This window comes from Chenopodium album, chromosome 22, assembly GCF_948465745.1.
Source record: "Chenopodium album chromosome 22, dcCheAlbu1.1, whole genome shotgun sequence".
In the NCBI taxonomy this organism is placed as follows: domain Eukaryota; kingdom Viridiplantae; phylum Streptophyta; class Magnoliopsida; order Caryophyllales; family Amaranthaceae; genus Chenopodium; species Chenopodium album.
Genome location: NC_137855.1, coordinates 26,961,513 through 26,972,126, shown reverse-complemented (window position 1 = coordinate 26,972,126; position 10,614 = coordinate 26,961,513).

Here is a 10,614-nt window from a genome sequence, read left to right as displayed (position 1 = left end):
CCAATTTTGTCGCAAAACGATAGGATTGTCGCGAGGCGACAGACCCTGTCACGTCGCGACAGACGCAATTGCTGGCGACAGCTGTCTCTGGCTAGCGCTAGAGCGGCGACAAGATGCTGGGCCCCACATTATGACTTTGTGGACCTATTTTAGCAGTTTGGGTTCCTTGGTACGCCAGTTAGCCCTTTAAGCAAAATTGACATGATTTAGTCAGCATGATTGCAATTGCATTGAGTGGTCGACCTGATAAAAGATCGTCTCACTTAGCTTAAAGCGCCTAAGTATTGGCTCATAACAAGACACCGATATAATGGTTCATTAAAGAAAAAGCACCGAAGCATTGGAACAAAAAAAATGATATATTAAATACAAAATGACTCTTTGGCGATATCCCAACATAGAGAGGAATTGTCTAATGGCGAGATACTGCCGTGGCGAGGTAATGTCACAAGTTTTGAAGATGGCGACATATGGTCACCTTCGATGGTCCCTCAAGGTAAAGAAGAGATTGTCTATAGCGGCGATGTACTGCCGTGGCGACGTACGGTCACAACCCTGGAGATGACGACATACTGTTATTTTTGACGATGTTCCCGAAATACTGTGGAGGATTGTCACCAAGAGTATTGAAGATGACGACATATGGTTACCTTCAATGATGGCGTTCACGAGATACTGTGGAGGTTATCACAGGAAGCAACAAAAGCAGCAACAAAATGGTTACTTTCAGAGACGTGTGCTCGACAGTGCAAGATACGCGATTCTTAACTCCTTTATCTGTTTAACTAACACTGTTTGCAGGTATCGTCGTTAAAAGAATGATTTGGGATCGCAAAACGTTTTGAATCATTCTCCGTCCCAATCGATACTTTGACTTTTGTTTTCGAAACCTAAGTTTCTCCAAACTCAGTCAAAGTGGGGGCTTCTATAGACACCCATTTGTATCTCCCCAAAACCAAACCCAATGATGAACGCCTTTCACGTCGAACTATAATCGAATAAGGTGAAAGTGTTTGAAAGTCAAGTGTTGCGGTCTAGTTTTATTTTAAAATTTTCTTCTCTCTGTTTTCGAAAATAACTCTGTTTATTTAAAAATAGATAAACTAGTTTAGTATGGTCCATAATTAAGGTCTAATAATAGTGTAGTTGAATGGGGCTTGAAGAGACCTTTCCAACGATATATTATAAGCCCAATTCCGATGAATATTGAGGAAGTTATGGCCAAAATACTAAACTGGGCCCGGTTAATTATTTACATACGGCCCAATGATCTAGAGGAGGGCCCAATGTTAATTATTATTCCTCAAATTATTAGGATTAATTATAATTTTCTAGAAGTTTCTAGAAGGTTCTTTTTAATTCTAATATTATTAGATTTAATAATTATTTATTTTAAAGTGGAATTTTATTTGGAATAAAATATTATTATTATTTTAATATCATTATTATTATTATTATTATTATTATCTTTGAAAAATACATTTTTATCTTCTGTACGGATTCCGTAGATCAAGTAGATTAAAGATCGGATTCCGCGTGGAAAAACGCGCTTAAACCAGGCTGTCGCCAAACGACAAGGCTCTCGTCTCGCGATAGACCTTGTCGCCTTGCGACAGAGTGAATTCCTGGCGACAGCGTGTAGTTTTATTCCTTATCAAATTCTATGATTCTCCGGACTATTTTCTTATAAATAGGGTCTCAAACCTCCGTTTTTATTCATCAACTCTCATCAAGAATTACTTAATTCTTATTAATCTCTCTCTCTCTCTTTCTAAACCAACCTTTTTACAAAATACAATATTCCGCATTCACAAGATTTAGAATTACTTAGCCAAGTTCGAAGGTTCCTTCGCCCTAGACGTGCAAGGTTTGATATTTTCTGAGGGTTTGGCCCAAAACCAGTCCAAACTTTGTTTAATTTGATTTTAACTTTTTTAATTATTATTTATTATTTTCATTGAAGTTTACTAACTTGTGTATTTTGTTATTAGAAAGAGGTACGAGGCTTCAAAGTAAGTAGATTGGCTTACTCCCTATTTTATTAACAATGTAGAAAGCATGTTTATTATTGTTTTATGATTCCTAGTATCATGTTAGGATGTTTAATTCCTAGTATCATGTTAGGATGTTATTTATTGCTTTCTAGTATCATGTTTAGGATGTCTTTTACTCTTTCTAATAGCATGTTCGTACCATGTTAGGTTTAAAGCTTTGATCTTTATTGTTTAGTGACATGCTAGGATTTGTTATTAATTTTGTTAGTATCATGCCTAGGATCTTGCTATTATTTTAAGCTTTATTATGCCTTATCATGTTATTATCATCGTTATTATTATTTATTGCTTTATTATTATGTTGCCTGATATTTTTTTTTGTATTGTTATTGCTTGATCACACCTTTTATGATTGTTAAAGAGAACTTGTACTTGAAATCACGCTTAATAAGATAATTATTAATTTGGTTTAGGCTAATGTGATTTTACCTCAAGTGATCGCCAATAATAGTATTACTTATGCATTAATATTCAACCAACATAGATAAACAGGTTAGGTTTAATATAATGTTTGTATGTTATTCGAAAAGCGTACATGAATACGAGCAGAACAAAGTAGAGGCCTATTTTATAGGGCGGGTCCTTTCTTTTGTAGATTGGATTCGTACCCTCATCCCCGAACCTTGTTTGGTTCAAGACCTTATGGAGTTGATGGTCCTTTTGGATTGTCTTTTGGGTTTTCAAGTTCCTAAAACTTGTTGGCGACTCTTTTGCTCTCCTTTCTTTCCCTTTAGAACGCCACCGTACTTTAGTGTATGATCACAGTAGGGTTCAAGTTTGGGATCATAATGCTTGAAATATTCCCTACACCTTCCCTTCTTCATTTTCGCTAGTGCTCTTCGCATTTCGGCTCCGAAAATATCCAAAAATTCAATTGGTTCGTTCTTGCTCGTTTCTCAACCAAATTCGCTCAAATTTGTTGCAAATCAAAGCTTACTTCATCCATTTTCCCGATCTATGTAAGTTTTCTTTAAACACACACCGGTTTTCATGAATCTCGCATGTGTTTATTCTCGAATTTCATGAAAATTCGAAACTTAAAATTCTTAGTTCTCTTTGTTTGTTAAATTTTATGACATGAAATGTCGATATATTTCCTTGGGAGTAATTTGAGACTTGTTTGACTCAATTTGGTGAAGAAATGAACAAATTTCCATTGTTGAACCTCTTAAGGTCGGGAATACAATGTGGCTCGTTCTTGATGTTTTTGCTAGCAATTCTTGTCCAGTCTGTCACAATAATTACTATGGTATTGCAAGAAATTGTTTGATTGCTTGAAAAAATACTGTTATGCTCAACTTGAATTTGTACTCTGTTTTAGTACTACGTACTCTGTTTTTTGCGAACATAGTATCATGCAGCTAGGCGAACCATAGACACTATATAAACTTAATTTATGATAATTCTGCACAATGTAGCATGGCAAGACAGCAAGGTTTTGGTTCACGGTCCCGAGACATTCGACGGGAGTATGAGCCCGTGGAGGACGATGCCGAGCCGTCCACTTCGCTAGGTCGTCTCCCCGAGTGGGATGAGCGGACCTTGTTCTCTTCCCCCGTCCACCACAATTCTAAGAGGGTGAGACGGGGCATCACTGTCGGGAGGAAGCGCTGTCATGGTTCCGGTTGTGACGGCTTGGGCGATTTGAATAAGATGTACATCGCCAGAGATGACCAGACAAGACTTCTATGGGATTCTTGCGGTCTTACAATGCTGTACGAGACCTCCGATGCAATGGTTGCCTCCAGCGGGGGTCACCATGTAGTTCGTGCTCTGGTGGAGTTCTTTTGGGACACCACCAACACTTTCCACTTTTCCTGGGGTGAGATGATGGTCACTCCTACCGACTTCTGTCTTATCACAGGACTGGAGTTTAGTTCCGTGCCATTGCCGTTTGACAGCGGGATCGACATATTTTCCCCTGAGGTCGAGGAGCTATTGGGTCCGATTGCTATTCGGGCTCAAGCTGAGGTAGAGTCGTCTCAGTTCAGCGCTAGGGGGATTTGCCTCTCGACTCTAGCAGTAGCTTCGGACGATGGTGCAACCACCCGAGAGTAGTGGGTGCGTATCTTTGCACTCATCTTATTATCAGGGACGTTCTCCGCTGACAAGGGTAGTAAGGCGTTGCTTTACTACCATCCTACCGTCCGCGATCTACATTGGAACGGGACTTATGACTGGGCCAGCTTGGCCTACGCTGACTTTATTCGAGCGTTGAGGGACTCGTGTCGACATCGTTCCTTTGGGACGAATGTTGCTTTGTCCAGCTTTTGGAGGGTCGTAGAGGTAAAGCTAAATGATGATGATGGTTTTTTTTTAGCTTAGATCAATTGTTAAATGATGAAGCTAATATGGAAGACATTGAGTCAAGCAGCAGTGATGAAGCTACTGAGAGTAACCAAAATCAGATTCATGAAGAAGCACCACAGCAACAAAAAGCCAGAAAGCAACTTACTGTCCAGCAAAAAAGAGAACTTGTAGATGCTATACTACATAAGTTAGATGGGGAGGATTTGCCTAGGGGGTTTTTATCACAGCAAGCAAGAAAGTTTAATGTTCACAGATCAACCACACAAAGGCTATTCAAAGAAATCAAAAGAGGGCCCAATGTTAATTATTATTCCTAAAATTATTAGGATTAATTATAACTTTCTAGAAGTTTCTAGAAGGTTCCTTTTAATTCTAATATTATTAGATTTAATAATTATTTTAAGGTGGATTTTTGTTTGAAATAAAATATTATTATTTTATTATTATTATTTATTTAATTTGAAAACACGTTTTTATCTTCTGTACAGATTCCGTAGATCAAGTTGAGTAAAGATCGGATTCTGCGTGGAAAAGCGCGTCCAAGTCAGACTGACGCCAAACGACAAGTCTCTCGCCTCGCGACAGACACTGTCGCATCGCGACATAGTGAATTTCTGGCGACAGCTTGTAGTTTTATTCCTAATCAAATTCCGTATTTTCCGGATTATTTTCCTTGATTCAGAATCACCCCAATTCTCTCTATTCTTTCTTGAACAATATATGCTTTCTTTCTCTCTCTTTTTCTAAACTAGCTTTTACAAACAATATTCCGCATTCACAAGATTTAGAATCATCTAGCCAAGTTCGAAGTTGCCTTCGCCCTAGACGTGCAAGGTTTAATATTTTCTGAGGGTTTGGTCCAAATCTAGTTAAAACTTTATTTAATTTGATTTCAATTTAATTATTAAATTATGCCTTATTATTTTCATTGAAGTTTACTAACTTGTGTATTTTGTTATTAGAAAGAGGTACGAGGCTTCAAAGTAAGTAGATTAGCTTACTCTCTCTTTCTTTCACAATGTAGAAAGCATGTTTATTATTGTTTAATGCTTCCTAGTGTTAGGATGTTGTTTTTAATGATTTCTAGTATCATGTTTAGGACGCCTCTTATTATTTCTAATATCATGTTATCATGTTAGTGCCATGTTAGGTTTAAAGCTTTGATCTTTTTTTTTTTTTTTTTTGGGAATTAAGAATTTTATTGCCAAAAACAAAGTTACAAACTTACAAAATGCTAAGTTGTAACGACACCAAACACCACAAACTGAAAAGGCCAAACCAACACCAAAAGTCCAAGAATCAACTCAAACCACCTTCTAGGAAGGGTGCTTGAGAGGACCAAGGACACCTACTGGACTCAAGCTCACAGCCACCTCCTAGGAAGGGTTTTGAGAACCAGGACCAGACAAAGAATCCTAAAACAAACCAGCAACAACTAAAGACAGAACATCAACAAAAAGAAACAAAAATAATCAAAAGCCACCATCTGCCAAGGCAAAACCTAACAACCAACAGCAACAGCAGCAGAGCAAAAAAACAGCAGTAGCAGAACAGAAAAGCAGCAGCAGGACAAAACATCAGCAGAAGCAAAACAGAAACAGCAGCAACAGCAGACTTGCTGCAGCAGCAAGCTGTCAGAGCAAAGCACCTGCAGTATCAAAAGAAACTGCAGACCAGAACACCATGCTGTACCCAAAACCAAACTTGCAGCAAACAAGCAGACTGCAGAACCGAACAGCAACAGCAGCAAGAACCAGAACAAGCTGCAACTCCCTGCAAATTAACTGAGCAGAAAATTACATAATCAAATACTTGCTTCCAGCTGGAATTCTACAGGCTGAATGGAAGATAATATCCCTAACTAGAGCATCAGCAGGCTTGCAACAACCATTAAACAAAACTGCATTTCTCTGTATCCAAATACCATAAACAGTTTCAGTGAAAGCAACTTGGATCACTTTGTTTTTCAATCTAGAGCTTCTGCAGATTTTCTTCATCCAAACAATTTCATCATCAAATTTCTGCATAGGCTTGAGGACATGTAAAATACTCAACACCTTGCTCCAAACTTGTCTAGAGTAATCACAATCAAAGAAAAGGTGTTGAACACTTTCATCACTATTCAAGCAAAAGAAACACCTTGGATCACATGAGATGTGCCATTGAAGCAACCTATCCTTAGTAACAAGCCTATCCCACAAAGCTAGCCACAAGATAAACACAGTCTTAGGAGTGGCCAAGTTGTGACAAATGACTCTTTTCCAAGGGACCTTAGGGACCTGAGGCCTAATAGCAGCATAAAGTTTCTTGATCTTCACCTTATTGCCTTGTATGAAACCATCCCATCCACCATGATTGTTCACAATATCTCTACAACTGAGGATTTTCTTCAAGAACCAAGAGCATTTAGCAGGGATAGGAGTGGTCCAACAATCTTTATGCTTGAAATAAACATGAACCCACTTAACCCAAAGATTATCAGCCTTATGAGCAATATCCCAGAGTAACTTAGTGACAGCTGCCTTATTCCACTCAGGGAGAGAAAGTAAGTTCCAGCCACCACAAACTTTAGGAAGAAAGACATAATTCCAAGCAACCAAAGACTTCCTTGCAGGGGCAGAGGAGCCAGTCCAAAGAAAGCACCTGAATCTAGCCTCAATTTCTTTCAAGATTTTCTTTGGTAAGATAAAAATTTGAGCCCAATATGTCTGAATCCCAAACAACACACTCTTAACCAACTAAAGCCTCCAAGCATAAGACGAGTGTTTAGCCATCCACCCTTGAATTCTAGTAGTCACTTTCTCCACTAGAGGCCTACACTGAGCAATTGTAAGCTTCTTAGAAGAGAGAGGGACCCCAAGATATCTAAAGGGAATAGAACCTTGAGAAACACCACGAAGCTCTCTAAGCTTAGATTGGACATCAATAGAAACTTTACCAAAGTAAACTTCACTTTTATCAAGGTTAGCAGAGAGGCCTGAAGCATCAGAAAACTTTAAGAAGGCTTGGAAGAGAAGCTTAACAGAAACATTATCAGCTCTAGAAAACATCAATAGATCATCAGCAAACATCATATGAGTTAGGTTTAACTTTTCACATCTAGGATGAAAGTTGAAGTCAGGAGTTAACCTAAGCTCATCAAGGCATCTGGACAAGTATTCCATACCAATAGCAAAAAGAAAGGGAGACATAGGATCACCTTGCCTTAAGCCTTTCTTAGCTTCAAAGGGAGGGGCAGGAAAACCATTGAGAAGAATAGAATAGGAGACAGAAGTGAGGCAGGTCCAGATCCAATTAATAAACCTCTAAGGAAAACCAAGCTCCTGCATAACAGTAATCAAGAAACCCCACTCAACTGAGTCATAGGCTTTCTTCAGATCCACCTTAACCACGCATCTAAGTGAGATGAATTTGTGATCATAGCCTTTAATCAACTCAGTTGCAAGAAGGATATTATCCCCAATATGCTTGCTAGGGATGAAACCTGCTTGAGCATCATCAATGACCTCACCAATGATAGCAGCAAGTCTAGCACTAATGACCTTAGAAATAAGCTTATAGACCACAGTGCAACAAGCTATAGGCCTAAAATCCTTAACATGAGAAGCATTAGAGATTTTAGGAACAAGAGTAATAGTTGTGCAATTCCACTGCTTAGGCAAGATCCCTTCAGTAAAGAAATCCATAACACTAGCATAAATATCATCTTTCACAATATGCCAAGCTCTCTTAAAGAAAAAGGAGTTAAATCCATCAATACCAGGAGCCTTAGTGTTATCAATTCCTTTAAGAGCATCATCAATTTCAGCATGGGAGACAGGCTGAATAAGATAGCTCTGAGCAACAGAGCTAAGCTGTTTACCTCTCCTGATAGTAACAAGATCAATAGCAGGAAGCCTAGAAGCCTTAGTCCCTAAAAGGGACTTAAAGAAAGAAATTATCTCATGAGAGATAGAATTAGGATCCTTAAGCAACACCTGGTTTGAATCAAAGATAGAGTCAATTCCATTCCTTGCTTGCCTAGTCTTCATCACTAAGAAAAAATAATGAGAATTGCCATCTCCAAGCTTAATCCAGTTAATCCTAGACTTTTGCTTGAAGATACTTTCTTGAATATCATTCCAGTGCTTAACAACTTTAATGGCCTTAGCTTCCTTTGTATACAAATCCAAATCATCAGTATTCTGAGCCATTAAGTTCTGAATTTCATCAAGCTCAGCATTAGCTTGATCATTCTTCTCAGCAATATTGCCAAACTGTTTGTTGTTAAGAGATTTGATACTAGACTTCACAGATTTAAGTTTCTGCCAGACAGAGCTACCAGAACACCAAGCCTGAGAAACAATATCAAGAAAATCAGGATGATCTGCAATACAGTTCAGAAATCTGAATGACCTACCCTTCCCAGCAGGAGCAGAACAAATATCCAGAAGAACTAGGCTATGATAAGATAAAGAAGGGGGAAGATAGACAATTTCAACATGACCATGAGAATCTAACCAAGCTTGGTTACCAAGGACTATATCAATTCTAGAAAGAATTCTAGGACCAGAATGGGCCTTATTAGACCAAGAATAGAAAGATCCTTTGCTTTTGACTTTAGTGAGGTTCAAATCATCAACAAAACTCTGAAAATCTCTAGTCTCATAATCAGTAACATCATTACCATGAAGCCTATCCGAAGAGGTAAGCACAGAATTAAAATCACTAGCACATATCAAAGGAGAATGATGAATAGAGAGATTTCTAATCCCTTCCCACATAAGAAGTCTATCATGAATAGAATGAAGCCCATAGATGACAGTGAGGTGAATTTGAGTAGAAAGATCCTTAGAAAGGACATTGCAATGAATGAACTGCTCATGGACTTTTAAAACAGTGACATTTACTCTATCTGCATTCCAACCAAGCCAAATCCTCCCTTTGGGGGAGTAATCATAATTACAAACCCAAATCCAAGAAGAGCCAAATTTCTTTTGAAACTTAGCAACATTATTCAATTTAACTTTTGTTTCAAGAATACCAAGAACATCAACTGAATGAGAGTGAAGAAGCCTCTTTACAGAGGCAACTTTGCCAGGGTCATTCAAGCCCCTGACATTCCATAAAGAGAAAATCATGTGACCAAAGGGGGATTAACCTCACCCCCGATTAGATTGATAGTAAAACTACCAGCACCTTCTGATTCATCTTTAATTAAGGCTATAAAAACATTTGAAACAGCTGGATGATTAACTCTAACATGTTGACTTTAGAGAAGTAGAAACACTTTAGAGAAGTAGAAACACTTTAGAGAAGTAGAAACACTCTAACATGATTAACTCTTTGTCTTTCTCCCAACTAATCTCCAACCTGCATCTGAGTCATTTAGAGAAGTAGAAACACTTGGAGTAATGATAGACTGCCCATGGACTGTACAATCAGCAGCAGGAACAGCAGAAACAACAGCAGGAACAGTAGCAGGAACATCAGCAGGAACTTTAGCAACCCAAGCCCGCTGCCTAGGAGCTGCAGTTACAGACTACTTAGGAGCTGCAGTCACTGTTTGCTTGGGTGCTGTAGTCTTTTTAGGGGCTGCTAGAACTGTGACAGAACAGTCATGGCCCACTTTGTTGCATTTAGAGCAAAAGGGGGGGGGGTCCATTCATAGACTACTTTAAGCTCCAAGGTTTCCTTCAAGGGTCTCTCCACAAAAACAGACTTAGGCAAAGGCTTAGTAACATCAATTTCTATCAGAATTCTAGCAAAAGAAACTCTTAGTTGCCTTGTAGTACATTCATCAGAGCAAATTGGGATACCAAGTAAACTTCCAATACGACTAAGAGTTTTAAGACCCCAGCAATTTAAAGGTAAATTTGGGAACTTAACCCAAAGTGGAACAGTTCTCAAAATTTCAGCCCCAAAATCTAATTTAGAGCTCCACGGTTTAACAATTGCTGGTTTCCCCATGAACATGTGTGGACCAAAGCAAAGAATAGTATCCTTATCACTAACTGAGCAACAATTAATGATAAAATACCCATCATCATGCTAAAATATATCTGGTTTTTTCACATCACTCCATTGTTGAACTATAAAACGATGAACAACATCAATAGTAGGAAAATAACCAACAACATAGAAGACTAAACCATTAGACCATTTCTTATTACCTTCCATAAGTTCAGAGTCCTGCAGCTGAGCAACCTGTTTCCCATCTTGAACCATCGGGGCAACATAAGACAGGGGCGCTCCCTTAGTAGTCAACTTC